Below are 27,719 nucleotides of genomic sequence, written 5' to 3'. Positions count from 1 at the left end.
CTGAAAGGCTCCATATCCCATTTCTGTCCTCTGAGTTAGCCAATCTTGTCTTGTTTTAATACTCCTCTGCAAGCAGAGGAATGAGGGAATCCTATTGCCTCTGGAATTACTGACTGAAACAAGCAGTAAAGAAAAGATTCTGTTGCTTGTATTTCCACTTGGGTTCAGTGATCAGAAATAAATGTGCTGAGCTGAAAGGGCCTTTCTGCTTTCCTTAAATGTTTGCCACAATATAAATGTTACAAAAATGCTGTGTATTCCAATTAAACTTAAACAGCAGTACAAGCAGAGAGGGGCTGCTGTGTGTGAGTACAGGATGGGATAGTATTGCTACTGAGTTCCAGACTGTATTTAAAAAAGAAAAAAAATCGATTTCAGCAACTTCCATAACAATCTAGTTTTCTCCTTTTCATGTAATTCTAATTCCCATGTTTCAGACACTGAATGTGGATCACTGCCGGGCTGTGGTCAGTGGGTACATACCACTTTTAATTTCTGACATCTTATTTTTCATCAGACTTTTTATTACTCTAACTCTGTCCATAGATAAGGGACACCTGGTGCCATAATGACACCTGCAGTGCGAATGATCATGTTATGACCTGGTTCTGATCATCTTAAACAAATGGCTCAATCAAAATCAATAGCACTACTTGTATAAGTTTATACCTGTATTATTTTGAGAGCTATGGCACTGGAGTGGGACTCAAGAGATCTGAATTAAATTCTTAGTTCTGCCACAGACCTCTTGTGTGACCTCACTTAAACTATTCCTATTGTATAAGCAGGGAATCGAGGCATTTTAATTTTTCTATATCCTGTCTATAAAATGGGAATAACAATACTGCTTTTCTCCCACCCTTTGTCTTAGCTATTTAGATTCTAATCTCTTTGGGGCAGGGTTTTTCTCTGTGTGTCTCTATGGTGCCTAGCACAGTGGGTCCTGATCTCAGCAGGGGCTTTAGAGACTACTGTAATACACATAAATAATAATATTGTAATACAATACCTGGGACTTGGCTCATTGTGTGTGAAGGCATATCTATTTTGGGAGACTGGGTACATACGCATATCTACATAGATAGCCTCAAGTGACAGAGTGCACTGTGTTCAAATTTTTGGTTGCTGGGAGCTCCATTCAGCAACAGTTTAAGGTTAAACATATTTCTCATATTTAGCAGTGTCCTTTCAGTACTGGTTTCAGAGTAGCAGCCCTGTTAGTCTGTATCTGCAAAAAGAAAAGGAGTACTTGTGGCACCTTAGAGACAAACAAATTTATTTGAGCATAAGCTTTTGTGAGCTACAGCTCACTTCATCGGATGCATGCAGTGGAAAATACATTGGGGAGATTTATATACACAGAGAACATGAAACATTGGGTGTTACCATACACACTGTAACAAGAGTGATCAGGTAAGGTGAGCTATTACCAGCAGGAGAATGAGGGGGAAAAATCCTAAAATGGCCCACCTTGATTATCACTACAAAAGGTTTAAAGGTTGTGTATAAATCTCCCCACTGTATTTTCCACTGCATGCATCCGATGAAGTCAGCTGTAGCCAGAAGTGAAAGTAAGCCAGTACTCCCCAGCAAGAGCCGGTGCACTGTACCAGAGTGGATCGGCTTCCCCAGGTGCAATTTAAAAGGCCTGCGACTCCCAGCAGCGGCTGGAGCCCTTGGCCCTTTAAATTGCTGCCAGAGCGGTGGCGGGGCTGGGATGGCGATTTAAAGGGCCCAGGCCGCTTTAAATTGTCCCTGGAGCTCTGCTGCCGCTTCCCCAGGGCTCTGGGGACGATTTAAAGGGCCCGGGGCAGTAGTGGCGGCCAGAGCCCTGTCCCCAGAGCCCTGCTGCTGGAGCCCTGGGGAAGCGGCGGTGGGGCTCTGGGGACGATTTAAAGGGCCCAGGGCTCCGGCTGCTGCTGTTACCCAAGGGAGGGGGAAGGAGGCACTTGCTGGTACAGGGTGGGCCGGGGCTGGCTCTGACCCCCAGCCCTGCCCCCTTCTGCCTGAGGCTCCGCCCCTTCCGGGAGCCAGAGCCAGCCACAGCCCAGCCCTGTACCGGTAAATCCCTAGATTTATTTTCACCCCTGGCTGTAGTTCATGAAAGCTTATGCTCAAATAAATTTGTTGGTCTCTAAGGTGCCACAAGTACTCTTTTTCTTCTTTCAGTACTGCTAATTCTCAGATGGTGCACTAGTAAAACGTAGTTTTCACTTAGCTATAACTTGGTTGGCTCAGGATGTTAGTCTTCCCCTTGGATAGGTTTCTTTGGCCTCTTATTTTTGCTATAGATGGAAATGACCTCCAACAGGGCCTAATCAAAACCTGGGAGTTCCTTATGTAATTCCTTTCACAATAAAGAGCTGACCTAGCTGGCAGACTCATAGATTTTAAGGTCAGAAGAGATCATAATGATGTAGTCTGATCTCCTGCACATTGCAAGCCATAGAATCTCACTCCTGAAATGGACTCCTAACCTCTGGCTGAGTTACTGAAGTCCTCAAATCATGGTTTAAAGATTTCAATTTACAGAGAATTCACCATTTACTCAGCCCATATACTGTGGCTTTCTATCATGCATGTGCAAACTGACCAAAAGAAAACAAGTTTTATTAAGGCTGTTGTAAAAGTAAATGGTTTACTATGGAAGTGCTGCTGAGTCACTGGTAGAGATTAATCTGACTTCCTATGTTTGAAAGGTTATAGCTCATTATGTTGATTTTAATAACTGAAATTTTATATTTGGAAGATGGGTTGTTCCAGGGATAAAATGAAAAACAACTTCTGTATTTACTCAGTCTCTTTTTGTTGTCTGAGTCCCTTTATGGGTACATGAGAGAGAGTCTGATTAAATGAATTATAGATATAAAAATAGCAAGAGTAACATGCATTTCAGATTTTTTTTTTATTTGGTAAAGGGAGCCTTGGGAGTTTAGCTTGACAAAAATTCATTTTTTTGTTGTTGCCTGCCTTTGTGTGAAATTGAGATGAGGACAAAGAATGCTATTAAAAACTAATGTTCCTGACTCAGAATGGGAAAGCTTGTGAGGTAGCAGGACACCCTGTGCTCTGCAAAAATTGTGTAGCAATCAATAATAATGAAATTTTAAACTGTAAATCATTTTACAAGCTGTACATCAGCAGGATAGTAATCTTGAGAATGCTTATGTAGCTTTCAAACAGCTGGTCATGTTCAAAAGTCTCCATTAACTAATACTTAACTAATACTAATTGCCAGGGTATTCCTACTGAAGAACATGCATGCCACCAAAATTCATGAGGTTGCAATGCATTCAAAACTGTAACTCTTAAAGTGCTAATGAGTAATACAGGGAGGATAGTAAACAAATACTGAAAACACAAGACTTTTGGTTTTTATTTAATACATATACGTTATTTAATAGCTTTACAGGTACTCGTAATGGCTGATTTTTCAGTGAGTAATGACTCAGAAAAAACATACAGTATGCAGATGTAGCCTAGAAGTGCAATTCTCCTGTAGTAGCAAAGAGAAATAAATGGGCATAAAAGCTTTTAAAAGTCCATTTAGAGAAAGAGTGAGTCACTATTACATGATTAAAACATTTCCATTTGCTACAATATGTGATTAGGTAAGAAGTAGTATTATCTTTGCACTGTTAACTGAGTGGGTATTTTGAACATTCTAATAGGACAATTTCTGCTTAAATACATTTTCCTCTAAAGTTCAAATTCTTTACAAAATGTGGACTGGGAGGAATCAAGTACAATTGTTTCAAACGGGGTGTCTGCAGGTTTTCTGGGAACGTAACTATTGAGTTATACATAACACAGAATCAACGTTCATTTATATGTAGCTAAGGAAAATGCAAAACTCGTACACAAAAACAAAAGGAAAAAAGAACCAAAGCAACATGAAACAAAAAGTTTGGACATCTATGAACAGATTGTATGGGGGACACAGGAGAATGGTCATGACAAGGATCAGCAGGAGTGCACTGTGAAAGCAAAGAAACTGCAGCAGGCATATCCGAAGGCCAGGGAGGCTATCGGTGCTTTTTTGTAAAAGCAACATGCCATGCTTGGTGGAGACTGCACATCCCACCGCGGATGCCTCCCAGGAGCTCCTGTCACAGATCCAGGGGTCCAACTATTCCACAAGTCAGAACTCCATCATAATCCCAGTCAGTCCCAGCAGTGGAACACAGACAAGCCCGATGCAAGGGAAGGAACCTCAGGTAAGTGTGCAAATTAATTTCCCATTACAGTGATGGCGCCTACCAACTTAGTAGGACACATCTGGTGATTTTTCTTTAATTTACTTATACTAGGAGAGCTAGCAGTATGACAGAGAGGTACAGTTATCTGCTTTTCATTCCCCTGTACAGTTAAGCAGAGGGGTCCATGTGGAGCAGTTAATTTATGTACACAGATATCCGCTTGAATCCTCCTGAGAGAACTTGATGATACTTTTATGGAGGTACTCTGCAATTCTCTCCCAACGTTTTCTAGGGATGAAAGCCTTATTTCTTCCTCCATGGAAGGACACTTTCCCACACCAGTCGGTGATAACTTCAGCAGGCACCATTGCAGTATGCAGGATAGCAGCATACGGGCCCAGGTGGCTTTGGGATGCCAGCAGCAGTTGTGCTCTCTCTGCCTTTGTTAATCTTGGGAGTGGGATAACAGCTAACATCACCACTGCCTGTGAAAAATGGTGCCAGTATTCAGTGCCATTGCCCTATACTCAGTTGCATGCAACCAAGCAACTCCCTTGTCATTTCCTGCGTGGTTCATGGAATGTTCAAAATAGGCATGAAATCAGTGGGATAGAGATGCCATTACGGTGTGGAGAAAGTTGCATGATTGGAAGTTGACCCGTTGCTCCCAGTCATCCCTGCTCAACTCATGTATTGCCAAAATTTCCCAAATACCTCCCATGATGGTGCACAGTGCTATACAACAACACAAGCAATACTGGTGAGTATGTGCAGTGCCAATGTAAGTTGTCAAGTGTGCATGCACATAAGCGATGTACTAACTGTGGTGGCTTTATGTCAGTGTAACTCGTGTTGACAAAAGTTTGTAGTGTAGACTTGCCCTAGACTAAAGTGGGGAGGGATGAGGGTGGGTGTCTAGGATGAGAATGAGAAGGGAGCGCTAGGTTCAGGGAAACTGCACCTGTATTCTTCCTCCGTGGTCCCTTGAAGGCACAAACTGCAGGCTCCCGACTCCTCAACCATTATCTCTGGGGCAGAGACTTGTGTGTCCGTCCCTCCTAACCGGGTCTTTTCCAGGCTGCACAGTTCTCTGCCTACACTGTAATAGTCCCAGCGTTAAACAGGCCAGTGTTTGCACTTTGTTCTCTCTCCCCAGAGGCTATAAGCAGCACAACTCCACACAGTTATAAGTTACCATACATTTATTTTTAAGGTGAAAGCATTATGAGAGAACATATTAAAACAATAAAAGAACCTGCATGCTAACAAGCTTCCCAGAAATCACCCCTCTCCTGCACTGACTCCAGCAGGGGCTCTGGTAAAACCCACAAAGGATTTTTTCTCTGGTTACAGGTTCACAAGAGTTTTAGCTCAAAACTAGCACACCCATGCATAGTTTGTCTTTTCTTTATACAGCTTGGGCCTTTGATCTTCAGAGTGCGGGAACATAATGGTCCCCTCCTCAGGGCATAGTTCCAAAAGGCTGGGCTTTTGTATAACTGAAGGTGGGAATTTGCATTCACCTCCTCCTTGAGGTCTCCCAAGCAAACTGCTTCATTTCAATGAAGGTGCAGATTACTAGAGGAAAGTAGGAGGGCAGTGCTGCCCTATGCCCAACTGGGTGGGGTCAGTGAAAGTAGGAAAAATCCTACCATAACTTTGAGTCAATGCAACTCAGATAAACTTTTCCCAGTAGAATGAACAGGGTGGGGTGTTTCAGGCATACACTCGTGGTAGCCTGTTACAGTGCCCTTTCACTGCCGGCTGTGCACAACTACTGATAATTTAAAGTGCTGAAACTAGGAGCTGTAATGGATAAATTCCCAAAACACTGAGTGCATTGCCTCTAAATATCATTACAGACCATTTAGTCATCATCACCGCATAACAATATGCTCATTAACTAGAAGTAGGGGATTGCTAAGTAGCTTTAGGTACTGTAAAATATGATTTTGCAATTTTTTCAACTGTCAGGTATTTAAAATAGTCCCATGTATGCCAGTGCAGTCTGTATACAGTTACTGTGTAAAATAACCAACCTCTTTACTTTTCTGGAGGTTCCCATTTGTGACTTCTGATTTTCTACAGATAACTTCGTTATATTCATTATATAGTAAGCAACTCCATTTAAACACTAGATATTACTTTTATTTCTGGAGTACCAAAAGCATGTGAGGCTCTTTATACATATTTAAAAGATGGATTCCTGCTCTGAAGAACTTACAATCTGAAACATCACAGAGACAATAGAACAGGTGAAAGGCTACAATATTTCATTTTTGTATCCAGAACCAACATAGAAGTTGATTTATGATAAATAATTGCCAGTAGTTTTTAAAGCTCTAGCAATTCCTTTAAGGATTATATTTTTCTTTACCCTCTACCATAAAATCTCCAGCAAAATCCTGAATATAGAATCAGTCTGCTTTGCACATACAATGTCAGTCCAGTTTCATGGCTAGCTCTCTGTACAGTGGGGGCTCATAATAGAGTGGGGAAAAAAAGACAACCAATGCTGTTATCCAGTTTCCTTTGAAGTACAAAACACACTGCAGCTGTCAGAATAATACAATATGATCTCAAAAACAGAGCAGATACAGCTAAGAGAGCTTTTGTTTCTGAGAATTAAGATACCATTACTTACTGAAGATGTCTGATTATACAATGCATTTCCCTGCCTACCAATATTTTCATTGGGCCAGTTAACAAACAGGAAAAAAGTAAACGAACACTTTTAAGGTCTAAGTTAACATATCTTTTTTCACTGATGCATTCACTGTAGCTGGTTTCAATTATGAATTAAATATATAATGAGTAGAAAAATGCGGTATATTGTCTTCTCTACCAGAAATGATTCTCCAGTTAAGTGTAAAAATTCAACCTAACAAAACATTCTCCCTGGGATTAAATGTCATTGCTTCTAATGACTTGATTTATATCCATTGGCTTTACAGTACTAAACAAAATGTAGTGATGACTATTATAAATCATTGTGGGGATGTTTACAACAGAGATTAGCATATTTTCTGTTTCAGAGACAATTATGGAACAGGGGATCCTAAATCATAAAATTCAAGGGTCCAATCCTGCAAACCCTGATTTATGTGACTAGTACAGCAGGATGTAAAATGGAAATTCCATTTCATGGAGGCTTTCAAAATTGGTTTTCATTCCAATCTGAAACAAAGCCTGAAAATGTTGACATTCTCCTCAAAAGAAAATTTTGGGAAAAGCGTTTCAGCTACATCAAAGCATTTCAATTTCAGCTTTCAAAAAATGTTGTATTATGCATTATGAAACAAAAGTTAAAAAAATTCAAAACAAAGTCTTTATGAAAGAAATTAAAACATTTTGTTCTGAAAATGCTGGAGCAGGATATTTTGACATTGTCAGAATTTCTTCTTCTTTTCTCTGAAACAAAATGTGAGCAGAATAGACATGAGTTCACAAAGTATTTCAATTCTGAGGGAACTGTGTTTCCCAACAGAAAACCCTTCTGTCAACCTTTTTCTGAACAGCTGTAGTGAGTAGTTCTACTGAAGTCAGTTGGATTACCTTGTATGAAAAGGGTTTGAAGACTAGGCCTCATCCCTTTGATGGTGGTTGTCATGGGAGTCTTGAGGCAAAACCTTCAACCTCTCATGCTCTGTTTGTTGCAATTGAATTGTGCTGAAGGGTGCCATGTTTACACCTAATTACATCAATGTAGACCAAAGTATTTTAATGTTTTAAATTAGAAATAAAATACGTCTCACTCTCTAAAACTGTGATAAATTAAAACATGTCAACATTAATTGTAAAATTACATTATACAGTTTTCTGATCTTAAGTCTTACAAGCTAAAATAATCAGTATTTAACATTTCATTACTGGCTCTCTGTGTTCTAGTCTTCTGCTTTTGAATGACTCAAGTTATGCTAGTGTTTGTGATTATTAAATGCTGAAGTATGAATTACATTTCATAGCTAAATACTATAAATGTTATAAATTTGGAACAGATCTAGAGGTCTCAGAAAAGAAAGATGTCCTCCTAACCCTGTAGCAGATGGTGTGTGTCCACGTGTCTCTAATTACCATTTACAGAGCAAAGTCGCTGTGTGTAAGATTTATCAATTAGTGCATTTTCTCACTCAAAACCTTTAGCCAGTTCAGATAACTACACTGGATCATATTTATAGATTGGCTGGTGACTGCCTGATCTGATTTTTATCAACTACTTAAGTGAAGCAACTTTGATGTAAACTTTACATACACTGTGGGCTCCCATTGAAATGAATGGGAGTTTTGCCATTGAAATCAATGGCGCCAGAATTTCAACCACTGTTGGATAAGGCTCATAATATGTTTTAAATATTAAAATGCAAATGCACCAGAAAACCAGTGATATACCTGTGATACATCGATGATATTTTCATTCTCTGGATGGATGACTTAAACTCCCTCATAGATTTCCACAACTTCAGTAACCACCACCCATCCATTAAACCCTTTCTGGAACATTCCCACACTAGCATCAACTTCCTAGACATAACTGTCAGCTTCAACAATGGAACCCTACAGACAACTATATACAAGAAACCCATGGGTCACCACACTTATCTTCATAGATCAGTAACCACCCCAAATAGACCAAGAAACCTGTTATCTGTAGCCAGGCACTCAAATACCACAGAATATGCTCTGAAGCGAAAAACCAGGACATACAACTTTAACACACTCAAAACCGCCTCCACCAAACAAGGACACTCCACCAGAGAAGTAGATCACATCATGGAATGGACCACCCAAATTTCCTAAGAGAACCTGCTTCAAATACAGAAAAAAATTCCCTCCATCCGTATTCCCCAAGTTGTCACCTACCTCTTCCCCAAACTGGAACTCATACATATAAATGGATGGGGTGTAAATTAGTTGTTACCACTCAAGAAAGAGATCTTTGAGACACTGTGGATATATCTTTGAAAACATCCACTCAATGTGCAGTGGCAGTCAAAAAAAAACCTAACAGAATGTTGGGAATCATTAGGAAAGGGATAGATAAGAAGACAGAAAATATTATATTGCCTCTATATAAATCCCTGGTACACCCACATCTTGAATACTGCGTGCAGATCTGGTTGCCCCATCTCAAAAAAGATATATTGGAATTGGAAAAGGTACAGAAAAGGGCAACAAAAATGATTAGTGGTATGGAACAGCCTCCATATGAGGAGAGACTGGGACTTTTCAGCTTGGAAAATAAATGACTAAGGGTAGATACAATAAAATCATGACTGGTGTGGAGAAAGTAAATAAGGAAGTGTTATTTACTCCTCATATTACAAGTACTAGGAGTCACTAAATGATATTAATAGGCAACAGGTTTAAAACAAAAAGTATTTCTTCACACAATGCACAGTCAACCTGTGGAACTCTTTGCCAGAGGATGTTGTGAAGGTCAAGACTATAACAGGGTTCAAAAAAGAACTAGATAAGTTCATGGAGGATAGGTCCATCAGTAAGTACTGTCCCTAGCCTATGTTTGCCAGAAGCTGGGAATGGGCGATAGGGGTTGGATCACTAGATGAGTACCTGTTCTGTTCGTTCCCTCTGGGGCACTTGGCATTGGCCACTGTCGGAAGAGAGGATACTGGGCAAGATGGACCTTTGGTCTGAGCCAGTGTGGCCATTCTTATGTTCATTGGGGGTATCATCAAACAACTACAACACATACTCAGTGAGGACCCCATCCAGAAATAAATATTTCCTGAATCCCGTCTTCTGGCCTTCAAACAACCTTCCAAGCTTTTCATCAGAAGCAAGCTCCCCACAGACCAGGGCACCCCAACTAAAAGCAGCATCAGGCCCTGCCAGAGCAACAGATGTAAAATCCACAGACATGTCTCAACTACTACTCATAACACCCCCTTCAAGATCTATGGGTCCTACACATATATATCACATGTGGTGTACCTCATGCAGTGCACTAAATGCCTCAAGAGCAACTAGGTGGGTGAAACCAGACAAACACTATGCTCTTGAATGAACTCTCACAGGAAAATGATAAATGACAAAAACACCCTGTCACCTGTGGATGAATACTTTCCACAAAGTGATCACTCTATATCTGACCTATCAGTCTTCAACCTCAAAGGAAGTCTGCACAACGCTTTCAAAAGATGAACCTGGGATCTTAAATTCATAACTTTGCTAGACACTAAAAATCACGGACTGAATAGGGACACTCAATTTATAACTTATTCACAGAATCATAGAATATCAGAGTTGGAAGGGACCTCAGGAGATCATCTAGTCCAACCCCCTGCTCAAAGCAGGGCCAATCCCCAATTTTTGCCCCAGATCCCTAAATGGCCCCCTCAAGGATTGAACTCACAACCCTGGGTTTAGCAGGCCAATGCTCAAACCACTGAGCTATCCCTTCCCCTATTACAACAGTCTATAACCCACTTCCAACCCAGCCCTCACAGCTGTCTTCCTCCTCCCCCTATTCTTTGACTGCAGGGGTGTTAACGGGCTACTTCACCTTGAATGGTCCCTTGACATACATGTTAACTACTCATGCTAAACAATCTGTTTCACCTTTTATTTAGCTGTGACACTAAGGGCTTGTCGACACTAGAAGCTCTACAGCAGTGCGGCTGCACCAATAAAAACCACCTCTGCAAGAGGCGGTAGCAGTATTGGCGGGAGAAGCTCTCCCACTGACATAGCGCTGTCCACACTGGCACTAATGTCGTTTGGGGGGGTAGATTTTCCTGTGAGTGACTTAAATTATGCTGACCTAAGCTGTAGTGTAGACATAGCCTGAGGCTTGGTCTACACTAGGAAATTATGTCAGCATAACTACGTCACTCACAGGTGTGGATTTTCCACCCTCCTGAGTGAGATTGTTATACGGACCTAACCCTCCAGTGAAGACAGCGCCATGTCCTGTTGATCTAGCTACCGCCTCTTGGAAAGGTGGAGTACTTACGCCTAAGGGAGAAGCTCTCCTGTCAGCATGAATAGCCTCTCCATTAAGTGCTACAGTGGTGCAGCTGCATCGGTGCGGTTGTGCAGCTGCAGCCCTGTCAGTTTAGACAAACCCTTAATACGTTTCCCAGACTAGAAGAAGAGCTCTGCGTAAGCTCGAAAGCTTGTCTCTCTCACCAACAGAAGTTGGTCCAATAAAAGATATTGCCTCACCCACCTTGCTCTCTAAGGTTCAGTGAAGCTGAAATGAAATGCGCCTAGCTGACTAACGAAATCTACTTGCATAGACACTTACTTCTCTATTGTGATTTCTTGCCTCTTTTGAGAAGGATAGTAGTTATCTAGGACTGTACAATCAATACTGTTTGCATTGGCTTCATAAAAATTAGACTGTCTTTGCATGTTAGTGAATAATACTGTACCTATTTAGGGCTCAGCCCTGCAAACATTACACCTGGCATAGTGCTTACTGTTATGAGTACTCTAATGAATATTACTCTTTGTAACATCTGTTTGGATGGGAAGATCTTCAAAGTAGGGAGTTTGTCTTGTAATGTGTTTGACAGACTGCTGCAGGGGGACCCTGAACTTAAGTGTGGCCTCTACCATAACAATGAGATGTATATCACATGAGGTCACTGCATTCAGCAAGTTTTATCAAATTAGTAAAAGTCAGAAGTTTTTTATTTTTTGTTGTATATTCTTCCAGAATGAAAATTTTGACAGCATGGTCAGCATAAGGACCATCATTATCCTTGTGTGCAGAGGTGCAGTATTAGTACCCTTCATTATACAGGTGGGGCAACAGGTATAGAAATAAATTGCTTCAGGCCACACACACTGGGATGCTATCCCTACACTTGGAAATTTCTAATTCCACAACTCTCTTACTAGTCAATGTAGGGGAACAGTGTGGCTATTTGTGTACTAACTAGTGATGTCATAAAACAATATCTTAAATATACCACACTAGATACAGTTATTACCATTAATAAGTCAACAATTATCAATGGTTACCTTACATTAGCGTGTCTGGGATAGGGCAGCATTTTTCTGTGCTTAGAAATAGAAACTGTGGCATCTCAGATAATTTGATTTGGTAATTGGTTGCTTATGTTGTCTATGGTGATCACTATATACTAATACTACAACACGTTAATATATTGTTTCCTCCTAAAGGATCTCTAAGAATTCACTCTGTAAATTATTTTATACTGCACTTATCAGCATGTCCTTTAATAACCATGCATAGGAGACAAACCTTTGTTTTTTAAAGTTTCCTCCAAAATGATGTGCTATTAAATATGTTGTAGGAGACTATGCAAGCTGGATGGCATGCAATTAAAGCACAGAAAAGATTAGCTTGTTGGCATTTAAAAATATGGGTAACAAATTACACACAGTTGTTTCAGTGACAACACAAATGAAAGGAATCATTATGCTGTAGGTCACAGAATACAGCCTATTAAAACTGACTTTCCTTTTTGATGTGCAGTGCAAAACATTTTAATCCTTTCAAATGTGTTAGCTCTGAAGGGTAGAAGGGCCTTGTGCAGTACTTTATTAATGTGAATGGAACTATCAGTAAAAAAGAATATTATCTTAGTTCACAAATGGTTTAGAATTTGAGTTCTTTTTAGACAAGTATCCACAGTTTTATATTTTATTTTAGCTTTTGAGAATACCTCTCCAGGTTATGTGAGCCACCTTCCTGACACAGCACCACCTCATCCCTGTGGCTATTCTTGCAAAAAGATAATGATTGGCTTCTGGGCCCAACAGAGATGAAACTTCCCTCTAGCTCCTCCTCTGATCAGCCCCAGTATAAGAGCAAAGCAGACAGCCTGCTTCCCTCCCCTTGGACAAGTCATTCCCTCAGCATTGCAGCAGCAGCAGTCCTTGGGCTCCTTCCACAGGTGGTACAGGTCTAGGGGAACTCTTGAGCTCTGCTTATAAACGGGTCCGATGGCTGCTTTTAGATAGTCAACGCAGCAGCAGAAAAATACACCCCAGCACCAGAAACCTCCCTGGTCTGCTCTTAATCCCAATTAAAAGTGCAATAACAGCTCCTCTAATGGCAAACACCCTTCTCCTAAGCAGTAGCCTGGGGGGTGGGAATCACAGCTCTGTGAGGCCAAGTCCTGAGGCAAAGCTAAGAAGAGGCTGCAATTCACCTAAGTAGGCCACAGTGAGCCTGTCCTATTGATAGACATACCAGTTATTGATTCTCTCTCATATTTGCCAACAGTATCAGCCTGGCCGGGACTGTAATCCTGGGATTTGCTGAGTCACCCTGGGTGGCTTCAGTCTTGGCTGGTATCCTGGTGTTGGCCTCCTGTCACTAGGATCTAGGTGGATGATGAGGTGCTGGGCTCAGCTGCACTTGCTGTCTGTCATGGCCTATGCCTCCCACCTGCAATCCTACTCGTAAGGGGAGGAAGGGATCAACTTTGAGAGGAAGAAAGGTGGAAGAAAGCAGCACCTTGCAACGGGCATCTCAGCAGCCTGATATTTGTCAGCTTGGGGGAAAAGAAAACACCTTTCCTAAATCGAATTGAGAGTGCAACCAGTGAAAGCAGCAAAGCAGCAAGCTGGCCTGGTGGTGCTGTCCGTCGGAGTGGGGAGTATATTGGCTGCAGCCACAAGTGTGATGGCTGCAGCCACAAGTGTGACGGCTGAGGCCTTGGGTGGCAGGAGGAGGGGGGGCGGGGGCTAAGGAGACATTTAGGAAGGACCCTATAGTCTGGGGCTTGGGCCTCCATTAGAAGAAAATGGGCAGAAACTAGGGTTACCATACGTCCGTATTTTCCCAGACATGTCCAGCTTTTTGGTTCCTAAATCGCTGCCCGGGAGGAATTTTTAAATATCTAAAAACATCTGGGATTTTGCCATTATTATTTTTCCCCAAAGAAGAGTTGATCATTCAAGAAAGAGAGTGAATGTTGATCATTTGAGAAAGAAAGTGAATGTCGATCACTTGAGAGAGTGCCTGCTTTTTTTCCCTAGCTCCCAGCACTTGCACCGTGAAACAGCTGTTTCGCGCGGCGGGAGGGAAGGGGGAAGAGGGAGAATGAGGCGTGCTCGGGGAGGAGGCAGGGCTGGGGTGGGGATTTGGGGAAGGGGACCAATGGGGCAGGGAGGAGGTCGAGTTGGGGAGGGGACTTTGGGGAAGGGGTTGGAATTGGGGCGGGGAAGGGGTAGAGTTGGGGCAGAGCCGAGGGTGCGGGGGCACAAGCAAATACCCACCCCGTGGAGTGTCCTCTTTTTTGAATGTTCAAATATGGTAACCCTACAGAAGCTGTTTTTTAAAAATAATGAATTTTGATTTCATCTCACTCCGGTGTCCACAGAAGCATAGGAAAGGGAATGTGAAACTGCTCGAGAATGCATGCATGGCCTACAGCTAAGTAGCAGGCCTGTGGCCTATTGGAAGTACTATCCCTAGAAAAACTGTTCCAATATTGGCATGTACTCTTCCAGAGGCCCCCATCATGATCACTTTAGCAATATCACTTGCAAATGCATATACAAAAATCAGACCCACTGATCTATCTGAATATTCTCTAATCAGGGAAATTGGGCTTCTTGCTGATGAACTTGAGCAATATTGCCTATAGATATAGACCAATCTCAATAAATGAATGCCTTGTCCAGACCCACCTTCTGCCATGGCACCTACAAGAAATCAGCCAGTGTTTCAGTAACTACGCTCTGGAAAACCAGTATGTGTATATATATATTTATGTTTGTTAAATATTTATTAGATAAAATTGTTGACAGTAACATTTTTTGTAAGTATTAAGAGGATGACCTGCAAAAGCTAATGGAATACAGTAGAATTGAGACAGTATAGATTGTTGTTTTTGATGTAATTTATCCCCAAACATATACTCCATCCTGCTTATGTTGCTTATCTTCTTGAATTGTAAATTGCTTTGGCATAGACTATGTCTGCCTCTGCATGGCATCTAGCACAATCCTGATCAGAGCCTCTGGGTACCACTGCATTACAAATGTTAAATAATAATAGCTCCTCATACCTATCATTAATTCGGGAGTGAATATTACTAATCCTGCACTTCATGAGTGCAGTGGTATCAGTGTGATTTGGAGTATGGTCAGTGGTGCAAACAGAAATCATTTCTTGATGGTATGCTGCACTCATGGGAGGGACACATGAAATACATGGTGGGGGGGGAAGTGACCTCTCTATGCAATCCCCACATGACTCCTTCCCACCCTGCCCCCAGCCCGGGGCCCCCATACTCTCCCTGTCCCCTCTCCATGATCCACATCCATCCCACATTATCTGGGGAGGGGAACCTCTGTCCTTCTCCTGCTGCACCAGAAACTTCTGCTGTACAGACCCCAGGCAGGAGGACTCCGGAGATGCAGCTGCATGGAAGTGCTGGGGTCGGGCTGGGGGCGGTACAGCTGCACTGGAGGGTCTGTGTGGGTCTGGTGAGTGATTCAGGGCTCTCCTGGGAACTGCAATGGGGAAAGGAGCAGAATGTGGGGCCGCCGGGCCACTCCATGCCAGCAGCTCCTCTGGCGCAGCTGCTGTACCGCCCCTCCCCCACCCTGTCCTCCCGTGGGGCTGCTGTATAGACCCCAGGCAGAAGGACCCAGGAGATGCAGCTGTGTGGAAAGACTGGGGGCAGGCTTCTCCTGTGTCTTTCCAGTACGCCGTACCTGCTATAAATATCTTACTGGTATGGCGTACCGGATTGTATCACCGTACTTGCACCACTGAGTATGGTTGGGGGAATTATATATTTGAAGGGCAAAGATGGAACCGTTTTTATCAGGTTGTTTAAATAAATAGTAGTTCTGTGAAGTTAACTAAGTGGAATGGCAAGGGTAGTTTCAGTGAGATGGATTAATGGTCAGAGTGCAGGTGAAACTTTCAGAGGTGCTGAAAAAGGTCACTTATCATAGAATTCTGCAGTCACAAATATCGTGTGTGCGCTTTATGGATAATTTACAAACATTCAAACCTGTCAGAATTGGGAAGAATGAGGATTTTGTAACATGGTGCTTCCTTTTGCATTTTGTGACATGACCTACTTGGCCATTTTCAATTGTATTTCAATCTTGTTCTTTCTTTAACCAAAAGATAAAAACACTGTTTTTCTTTATATACCACATTATATCCGAACCTTTCTCTTAAAATATATCCCTGACAACTGTCTCCATTTCTCGTGTTCTGAAAAGAAAGTGGTTATGTTTCCCAACCCCACTTTGCACAATTTGAAAATAAAAAGATAGTGCTTCTGTAAAACGTTTAAAGAAATCTTCGTTCCTTGAAAACAAAATGAATTGTCTTGCTGGGATTAAACAAGGGCAAAAAGTGAAGCATTTGTTTGTTTCATGAAGTCTGGTGAATTTTGATAGAGTCCTTTAAAATATGATACTGAAGTCTTTCTAATTCAGGACAGATAAGAAATAATGGTTACATATTTCAACTTCAAAGACAAAAGTAACCTTTTATCACCTAATTTAGCTATCTTCTTAGGAAAATGTGTTAGAAGAATGTGAAAAGTTATGTAAATAATAAAAAAGCACCATCTTTGAATAGCACTTTTTTTAATTGCCATAATCAAAGTCCAAACACACTTCTGTACTGGCTTTAAATAGATCTTCCTAATGACAGGTTTTTCCTTAATTAGGACAAGAACAGAGGGAAATCTGAAAAATTTTGGTGTGACTTTGGAATGACTGAAATTTTGAGTTTGACAGCCCCCCACTACGAGAGTATGAAAACTGGAAATGTTGTTTAATATTCAGCAACAAACTGCTAGTTTGCATTTTTAAATATTAACAACTTAACATATACTTTTAGTAACAACAAAAGCTGAAGAAATCTTATTATAGTGTAGGTCACAGAGAGAGGCATATAAAATCAGACTTCCTTTTGGTATGTGATACAAAATAATCTAAGCTTTTAAAAAGTGCCATCTTTGTAGAATATGATCTTTTGCACGAATTTTGTAAGTGATAAACAGCATAGGTGGGCTGTAGTTCTGTATGAATATGAATTGCACTATTCATTAAAAGGTATTGGAACTGAATTCATGTTTCATTATTAATTCCAGTTTCATATTTTCATGAAAGTTACCCAGCAATTTGTTTTAATAGTCAAAGTTATGTTAACATCACTAAAAATATTAAATTTAGATAACTAGTGTGTACCAAATGTATCATGATTTAATTAAAAAAAAGGGTGTAATATCATAGTTAATGCTGACTAGAATTTGCTGTTGTACAGTAGACAAGGTAGAAAATGTCACTTCTTGTTGGATTACTATGTATTCTATATTTCAATACATGAGTTTTTGGGCCCGTTCTATAGGAGGATCTGTCTGGAAAAGCCCTATAGACTAAAATAGAAAATGATGATCTAATTAATAATACCTAATAAATAATTAAGATGACATAAAATTACAGAGCAAGAACATAATTCTTCATTAAATAATATGGGGAGGGGAGTTAGAGTAACTTTGATAGAACCCAATTTGATTTTTATAGAACCCTATTTATTTTATCCCACTTAAGTGCAATAAAGTTTCAAAGAAGTGGCACCAAAGGCTGATGGCTACAGTTCCCATGCAGGGGTCTGGTCTATGCCCTGCCCCCACAGACAGCCCCTATGAAAATCCTCCCATGGGCTCTGCAGCTCCCAGACAAATCGCTGTTGAGTTTCCACTGGAGAAACAGATACTGTGGGAGAGACTTGCTGGATTTTCTCTCTGTAGCACGTTTTCACTGGACCTCTTTCTCCTTCACCCTATTGGGTTTAATCAAGTACAGTAGTTGTCTGGGCAGCTGCTTTAGAGTTGCAAAGTCTGAGCTGGGAGGGGAGAGCAGAGGGAAGTCACCCCTGCTGTCCCACGCAGGAGAGCGAAGCTGGATCTTTCCACCAGGGGCACTTCTGGAGCTTTCTGCCCTCAGCCCTTTCTGCCTTTGGAAATGCAGCACCTGTGGCACCATCTTTGTGTCACAAAAACACCCTTCTTCACACATGAATGCTCCATGATCACCACAGGACAGCACTGCCCTGGGCTACAGGCAGAGGATGGTGGGAGGAATAGCTCAGTGGTTTGAGCATTGGCCTGCCAAACCCAGGATTGTGAGTTCAATCCTTGAGGGGCCTATTTAGGGATCTGGGGCAGAAATTGGGGATTGGTCCTGCTTTGAGCAGGGGGTTGGACTAGATGACCTCCTGAGGTCCTTTCCAACCCTGGTATTCTATGATTCTAAGTTTATTTTTTATTTATTTATTGGAAAGAAAAGTTTCTAGATGTCATGGTTACAAAGAAAAGCACAAAAATGTGACTTGAGTCTATAAGGTGTTGTCTACATTTGGAAATTAACCAGCAGAACTATATTGGTATAATTATACCACTATTGTTATACTGGTATAACTTCTTACATGGAAACTTTTATTCTGGAATTCGAGTGTTCACATAAGGAATACCAGTGCCGACATAACTATAGCAGTATAATTATACTGGTATAGTTCTGCTGGTAAATTTTTCCTATGTAGGAAAACCATAACCAAAGCAGTAATGTCTGCCTGAGTTTTCAAAATGCCTGAAAGAATAGCTCTGAAAGGTACGAACTGCTTCATCCATCTCAGTATGTTGTGAACTCCAAAAACCACTGCTCTCTTCTGTAGGGGCCCCCCTAACACCACCCCAATAGAGAACTTTTCACATAGAATGTATGAAGAGCAAAAAAAAATTAGGGTTGGGGGCTCCATATTTCTGGCCTCTGGTTTCTGAGCCTTTAGATCACACTCGCTTCATATTTTCATGCTTTTCTCTGCAATCTGGAGTGCTAGAAATTCACATTATTAAATTAAGCCGAGATACTCCCTGGGCCCTGCCACAAAAACTTCATCTACATTGCAAGCCCGGGGGTGATTCCCAGTTGTGCTAGCTCTTATCTGAGCTAGCATGCTAAAAATAGTAACATGGGCAATGGCAGCAGCAGCCTGGGGCTAACCATGCTGAATACAAACCTGCTTGAATCCCCTGGATACGTACGTGGCTATTCCCATGTTGCTACCACTAGTGTGCGTGCTATTCCAGCCATGCTACTATTTTTTAGCCCAAATAAGAGTTAACACAAGTGTCTATGTGATCTGGGAATCATATCCTTAGCTTGTAGAGTAGATGTAGCCTAAAAGACAAGACATAATAGGTCGATGAGACAAATGAGTGGGCTGGGTTTCTGGGTAGGATGACAGGGTAACAAGCACGACAGGATGTGTGCAATTCTTAGCCACTCAAGGAGTTACTCTTGAGAAAAGACTTCAGGCCAAAAATTATGAAAAAGGACTAGAGAAGGATGGAGCAGGTTTTAGTTCTGAGATGGAGAGGAAAGTTTGCATGCTCTTAACAGAGAGCTGTGTTCACCTCTATAGGAACAAATCCCTCCAAATGCAATTACAATTCTAAGAAACAGTACTTATTTTAGTTGCACTTGTAAATCTGAGGATCCTTCACTTTCAATTTAATTGGAAGAAAAATGGCTACCAGTTATTGAACAGCAGGGATTTTTTTATTTTACACTTTTTCCATGCATAACGAAGCTATGAATCACCAAAACATATGGGTAGATACTAAAAAGATCCATGGGTGTCATCTGAAATTTAAATGAGGCAAAGGGTTGGGGAACCTATTTTTTCCTCCAGCCAGCCCCACCAGGGACATCTGCTGGAAAGGTTACTTTACAGAATTGCTTGTTTAAAAATCTTTTTCATTTTGCTCCATTTTCTACGAGCAGTATCTGTTGCGAGAAAACAAACTGCACGATGAACCTGGATTCATTATTAAAAGAAGGGATTATAATTTCCACATCATTCTCTCCATTCTCCACTTCGCCTTCCTTGCCAGTATTTGATAATAATCTAGTCTCATAATGAAATTCATGAAGCTGCAACAACAAAGGAGCTCATGGAAGAGAACAGGAGCTTGTCAGATGGTATAGATTTGCATACTAATGAAGATTATGATGTTATTAATATTGCAAAAACTTAGTGTCCAAATGCCACTGAAATGTGGAATGACAGATCACGATTAAACTCCAAAAACAAATTAGAGTGTATTTTATGATACAGTTATATCTCCCAACTGCTGAAGACACAAGTAAATCCATCGCTTGTAACTGAATTGTTTTATGATTTGTGTGGTACTACGAGAAGGTTAATAAATGTAGACTTGCAATATGTTTTATTAGCTGTACTTTATTGGGGAAAAAGGATTGAAAACTGCAATTTTCTAAATTTAGAAAGGCTGATAAAAAAAATAAAATAACATGAAAACTACTGCACATGGGATTGTGGTTCAGAGGAATCCTGGTTTTTTGGCTTCTGGTAGAAAAGACAATCTTGAGGTTAAAGCAGAAGGGTGAGCTTCAGGAAATGAGGTTTTATCCCTGCCTCTGTCAAACGCTTCCTTGGGCAAGTCTCTTAATCGCTCTGTGGCTCTATTTCCACATTTTTAAAATGGTATTGTAATATTTAGTGACCTCAGAGGGTGTTGACAAGGCTCATTCAGTGTTTATAGTGTGCATTGAGATCAGCTGATGACCGTCGCGTAAAGTCTATACTTTATAATATTGGATAGTAGAGGAGAATAAAGTATAAGTTGGTCAAATCATAGATGAAGCTCTGCACTACTCCTTAGCTGCATGTGGGCTCACTAATTAAGAGCAATTTTGAAAGTACTTCTTAGTCTTTGCTCTATGACATCCCTATGTTGCTGCTTTAGTAGGACATGCATTGTATTGTCTAGGCAGTGAAGTGTTTGCCTCCCCCAGATCCTCAGTCAGTTGGCCTGATCTGGTCAGCTATAAAAGTGAATATTAATGGGCTACAAAAGAAATTCCATCCAGTTGAAATGGTTACGGATCCTGGGAAAAGAGTGTTTGGACCCTTTCTTTAGGAGTGTGGAGCCTTTTTCTGTATTCTCTAGTTGTTGCTAATAGCTAATCATGTTTTCTTGTCCAGCATCACAAAATTTTCTTTTAACTGCCTATCTCCAGTTCCAGTCCTTAAAATTTTTCACTTGTCAGTTTGATTTCCTGTCTTTCTACTGTACACTTAAGCCATTTATAAGGCATGCTTTCTGTCTATCTCTTTAGAATAGCCAAAGGTCTTGGATGGCTCCAAAAAAGTGCTTTGGGGTTCCTCAGTTGCCATGTCAAATACATTAAGCTAAAGATACAGCTCTGATTCTTCACTGCCTTGCATCTTATGTGGCCATTGATGTCTGTGCCAAGTGGGTGTTTTATACTATCAGAATGGTGGTATTTTGCACCCACCCACTTTGCACAGGTTTAAACAACTTTAAAGTATACAGCAGTGAAGAATTAAGCCAGCGGTCTCAGCCTGACAATTAAAGATGTGGGGTAGTGCGCTAATACTTTTTTTTTTTTGGCCACCTTCAGACAATACCCTGCTGCCACAATCTAGCACATGCCAGCTGAAGATCTGTAAAAGGGGAGAGTACGGTATTTGGCTGTATTAAGAGGCTTGTCTTCAAATTCCAAGTATGTAACTAATTGAATCCACTATAAAAGAAGTGTCTGTTGGCTGAGAAGAGAGCTACAAAGGAGTAGGAGCCATTTTGCATAGAAATGGTTGAAAGGGGTGATGTCTGACCAGATTTGAATAACATTTAGTGACAGTGAAGAACTTCAGTGACATTTAATGTTTATTGAGTTGTATGAGCCTAACAAAGCAGTATATGCTTCACAGTTATATCTTGCCACGGATCATGCTAATTTTAAATCTAGCTGAAAGTTACTACCTTGACAATGAAATTGTTGAGGAGATCAAAATCCTGTGGAAAATAAGGGTTGTGCAAGACCTGGAAGGCAGTTGAGCTGGTATAGTTCTGCCGTGCTCCCTATGGGAGCAGGACAGAGCAAAACATGCTCAGGAGTTGTGCAAGCTGCACGCACCAAGAAGCTCAGCTTTGTTTTAAGGTAGATAGGTGTGTGTGTGCGCGCGGGCACACATGGGCAGTGTGATAGGGGCCGAGGCAAGTTAGGTGAACCCATTTCCTATCCCTGTCTGTTGGCCTCACAATCTATGCAGATGGGGGGATGAGGAGGGAGACTGAGGACAGGAAGCTCCCCAGTGTGCAGGCTGTGTGTGCAGGGAGATAGGTCTTGGCCTAGTACACAAGTGCTTTTGTACGAAGAGGCATAGATTCATGTTCAAATATTTGAAAGTGTCTTTGTGTTAAGATTTAGCCCTAGGCAGACGCTTTGTCACTCACATGGAATTTTAAATAATGTAAAAGTTTTAGAATAAGCTTTTCAGTTCACCTTAGAAATAGTCTGGCTCTTTGTAGAGGTTGTGAGATCACCGCATCATCACATTAATGTTTTACAACTGGTAGCCTTCCTAAGAGTCTGCATGGTTTTCAATTGCTGATTTTGATGCTCCTTCCCCAAACTAAAGCTTTTCAGTTCATCTTTAATATGGATTAATAAACCTGTGTGAAATAATACAACATGGAAAAAATGACAGATCTGGCAGCCTAAACTTGTACTCTTTGACATTTTCTCTGAGGGATTGAGGCTTGAGCAACACCTTGTATCATTGCTTTAGCTGATCAAAATCATTTCACATTTTGAAAGAATAATAGTGTGGGAAAAGACAGACAGCTTGTCTAGTCTCTTTCACCTTCCACACAGGATTGTTCCTCATTGAACACTTACTAGTGTCTGGTCCCCTCACATACAGTAAGCAGGACAATGGTAGGGCCATGGCATTCTGTGCATGTAGTGGCTTTAAAAGTGATGCTGTTTACTTTTGAAATGGGTGCAGGCCATGCCAGAATTACCTGAATGACAGGTAATAGGACATTTACTTAGAGCTGAAAAAACTCTGCTGGGATAGGAGTTATATAGGTTAACAGAGTCTGTTGCAGGGGCTGGCAGCTGCTTTGGCAGGAAGGAACCCACTGCTCTGAGTAGCCCTTAGATGTTCTCTTCCCTCAGGCACCAGGCATGCATTCACCTGACCTTAGATTTCTTCACTGGGGACCATTCCCAGTTTGCTGCACTGAGCAGGAAGGGTCCAACTGCCCCTTGAATACATCTGAAGTAGCGTGCATGGTCTCTCTGGGATCTGGGCCAAGGGCACAGCTAGGGAGGTAGGAAAGATGTGCCCTGGTGAAGAAAGGACCAAGTCTGCTCAAAAATAATCATCCCAGGTTTGAGACTATTTTCCAAATGTGGCTTATGGTTTAAAATGACTCCTGAGCCCATTTTCATGTCAGGTTGATTACAAACTCTGCACACGGCCCTAATCTCTATTGTTCTCTTACTGTTATTCACAACATTGAATACCTGAGATTGTCAAGTACTTAGACCTTTACCATGTAAAATCCACCACAGGTCAGTTTCTATTTTTTATTGTTTTATGGAGACAAATATGGCAAATATATGCTTCAACTAACTTACTACAAATCCCATCACACTTGCTGACTTACAGAGCTGATTGGAACTAGATATTTGTCCCTGTATTAACACATGCTAAAATCCAAATAGTGCCCAAATGCTAGTCTGTGTATTAGTGGCTTTCATAAGCACATGTAGCAGCCCAGTATTTTGCACACAATATTTTGCACTACATTGTCATTACAGAGTCTTTAGTGGAGAACTCGGTGAAAATAGATGATAAGAGCTCTCCAACAATACATATTCATCACTTTTATGTTAAAGTAGGAGTCCTCCTGAACATTGTACTTCCAAGGAATTAGTATCTAATACATGAAGGCAGACTTCTTTGCCTTAGTAACATTTATTTCTAAAAAGAAAAGATGCATCCGATGAAGTGAGCTGTAGTTCACAAAAGCTTATGCTCAAATAAATTTGTTAGTCTCTAAGGTGCCACACGTACTCCTTTTCTTTTTGTGAATACAGACTAACACGGCTGCTACTCTGAAACCATTTATTTCTAATTTTTGTTCTCATTTTCTTAAGCAAAGTGCAATTACTATATACTTTGGGACTGGGAATTGGGCTTAAAAGCTCTGCATATTGTAAACCCACAGACTTGCAAGTTCCTTCCCTATCACTTCTCCCATCCCAGCCTTATCAATATCTGCCTACCTTATTTCTCTGTTTACAGGAGTATGATGATACTGCTGAGATTTAGCTGCCAGGGTTGATGCTAATGTAAATCTGTGCAGCATGCCAATAAATCCATATTCATGGGTACAAATTCAAATATAGTATAATTGGCCCTCTGACAAGAATGGGAACTGCACCTGCTGATATCAGGGCTGAATCTGGCCCCTAGAATCTGAAATAATAAGGGATATTGTGAACACTTAAGGTCTGTTTCTATCATCAGGTTGGGCAGGGACCTTTACCTTCACAAAACATGGAATTTATATGCCTAATATCTCATGCACTGCAGTGAAAATATATCCCATGGCAGATCCTTTATCTGTGAAAGAACTAATTCCTGCAAAACTGAACCACTTGGGATCAAAACCTCTTCCAATTTGCTGTCCTTTCTTTCAAACAAACATACAAGTTATAAGTCAACAAGGTGCAATTTTCAGCTTTCCTGACCCACTATAATCTGGAGTTATGTGCAAATATGTTGTGATAACTCCACTCCATTTGATGCAGAGCTATGAAGGTGATCCATATGGTCTTCCCTTCAGAAGCACCACAGCAGGTCTGAACATGGCTCATAATAAGTGGGTGCAACTTCTCTGAATTCATGGAGTGGCACCCACTGACTGCTAAGTCTGGATCTTTCCTGATGTGCCAGATTGATTTACAGAAGTCAGAAATCTTTATTTCTGATTTGGCCGAGGACGGGAAAAGGGGTAGAATGGTTAGTGGGAAAGAGTTTTCATATGGTTCAATTCTATAAGCATTATCTCAGAATGTATGACTGCTGACAGAGTTTGGCACAGCATCACCTTTCTACTACATCTATATTTTCCACCAGGTAATGCTAGATGTAAGAACTCCCCCCACACCCCAGCATTCTTACTTTGTCTCCCCTCTAAACATATTAAGATTCCTGTGGCTCTTCCTGTGATCCCACAAAAATTAAAATATTGTTTTTTCCCAATAAACTTCAAAAGTCGTTTCAAGAAAAATCTAGCTGTGTATTGTAGCTTGAGGAGGATGGACAAGAGAGAACATGAAAGCAATTCAGAGAAAAATGTTGTATGGTGGTACTTAAGGGGCGATGGCTCTGAATTATTGCTCCCCACCTTGTTTCTATATGATCATGACCTAAATTACTCGGCTACCTTTACCTTCCTGCAAGAACTTCACTTACAGGTGCTGCCTATGGCAGTGTTCTGCAGAGCCAAAGTTCTGATATATGAAGTCCAACTGATTTCCCCTTTAATTTAAAGGGAAAGCTCCAGGACATCAAATATCAATGCATGACATTGCAGATGTTGGACAGCTGGTGTTAAATGCATTGTACATTTGAATCACTTCCTGTGGTTTCCCTTTTACTCAGCTGCCTTTTGTAATTTCTGAAACCTCTTCTCTCCCATCAGTCCCATTCCCCTTTTAATTCTTCTTATTGTAGAATGTCCTCTTTTTTCTTTACAAATTTGCTTCAAACCATCTCATCTGCTGCATATCATTATCATATCTCTGTTTTAAAAGTCTGTCTCTTGCCTCCTAAAACAATTGCCTCTTCATTTCAGAGATACTTGTGTATTTAAAAGCTAATCAGTTTTTCACCTTCTGGTCTCTGCTGCCCTTCTCCATGTACCGCCAGACCCCTTTTTCAATGCGCCTCCCATATTTTGTTTACCATTTAGGTTTTGTATCATCCTGCCCTTTTTCGTCTCTCTGTGCTCTGTGTATTCCACTCCAGATTCTCTTTTGTCCAATTAACTTTTTTCTATTTCATCTGTTCTTTGAAGAAAGCTTCACTGATGAAATATTTCACTTCATCTAATTCCCTTCACTGGTGTGTGCACTTTCATTATTTTTAAAAAAATGTCACAGTATCTGAACCTGATTCAGCTTCCACTGAAGTCAATGGCATAGCTCCCATTGGCCGCAGCAGTGCAGGATCAAGCTGTACGTGTGGTGCCATGGTGTAGCATTTTGTGCAATAATCCATCAATAACACTGATCCATGTGATCTTTTACAGAATGATTAAAGATGAGAAATGAAAGATCAGTTAAAATGTATTAGAAGGGCCTCATCAGGAAAACCTTTAGAGCTGCAAGGATATTAATAAACAGCAGTGTGCTGTTGACTGTATTTTAATAAGGAGCCTTCCCCCAATATACAAGGGGCCTGTGTGCATGAAGAAAGGGGAGGAAAATCATTCAAGTTTACCTTCAAGTATGGTGGCAGAATTTTAACAAAGGGGCCTTCAAATCCTCTCCATCACATCAGTGATATTTAGTCCACCATTACTTTACTGTAGAGCTGTCCAAACTGGAACACTGGAGCCAAGCATCACCCTTGAATGCTGGGAACAATCTAGGCCTCGCTCTGTAACAGATCTGGGCTGTGGTGTGTTGAAAACTGTATTAAAATTGTATCACTTTAAATGCTTAGGGGCTTATTCTGTTCCTGCTGGCAGGCTAGGGAAGCATTCAATCTGGGTCTAGAGCAGTCAGTCGGCAGAAAGCCAGCTTAGAGTAAGGTGGGTTGACTTGTGTGTTTTTCTATTTTAGGGAGCAGCTTGTTTTCTCTCTTTGTTTTTGAGTCCTTGTATATTATCATTCTGAATTAAAAGAAATAAAGTAGTGTTACATTGCAACCTTCCAGCAAGAGTGTTTTATGTTATCTAACTTCTCCATGTGTATGCTCAGAACATAATATGGATCAACAGTTCTAGCCCCATACCTATCCCCCCGAACTGTGGGGAAATTCTGAATTAGGGTCTGAACTTTTCAACTTGAGCCCACCTCCAATGAAGGTAAGTCTGTACCTCACTGACACTATCCCTTGCTCCCTTGTGCTAGAAATTCAGAAAATGTCTGTACAAATGGAACCGGAAACTGAAAGTAAGGCAAGTTCCAACACTTTTTTAGATGCTTATTTACTAATTACTAAGATCCTGATCTTGAACTGGGATCTGTGTGGCACATCCATATGGATTACCTGTGAATTAGGTGGATCTTCGTTAGGGCTCATCTTCACTGCAAAGTTAACTTGAGTTATAACTTGAGTGTTGCTCCTAATTTGAGTCTCATCCATACACAGAAACACTTACCTTGAATGTAGAGGTGCTTTTAACTCAAGTGGGCTGGCCCATCACAAGTTGTAGGTTAAAGCTCAGGTTAGCACAACTCATTAGGTACTAATATGACTACTCTGTAGTGTGGATGCAGATTAGCTCCACTCAAGAGCCACTAATCCTCCAGTACCTTTCCATAATTCCCTCCATGTTCCTAGGAAGGACAGACAAATTCTCCCCCAATTCATTGGTAAAGAATTCATAAAGTGGCAGATCTTACTGCAACTCAAAGAACCTTGAGATATGCCCCCAAAAGTCAGTGTCACACATGAATAAATGC

General features: G+C 41.0%; 1 protein-coding gene and 1 long non-coding RNA gene across 4 annotated transcripts in view; one reads left to right on the top strand and one right to left on the bottom strand.

Annotated features, from left to right (window-relative positions):
* CHST8 (carbohydrate sulfotransferase 8) overlaps window positions 1-27,719 on the bottom strand; it is a 205,222-nt gene that overhangs the window by 57,514 nt on the left and 119,989 nt on the right. The window lies entirely within an intron of this gene.
* The window catches only part of LOC122456241, a 237,955-nt gene that overhangs the window by 90,261 nt on the left and 119,975 nt on the right, over window positions 1-27,719 (top strand). The window lies entirely within an intron of this gene.

The sequence above is a fragment of the Dermochelys coriacea genome, chromosome 12, assembly GCF_009764565.3.
Source record: "Dermochelys coriacea isolate rDerCor1 chromosome 12, rDerCor1.pri.v4, whole genome shotgun sequence".
In the NCBI taxonomy this organism is placed as follows: Eukaryota; Metazoa; Chordata; order Testudines; family Dermochelyidae; genus Dermochelys; species Dermochelys coriacea.
Note: the sequence above shows the minus strand (reverse complement) of the source record. Positions and strands in the feature narration are given on the sequence as shown.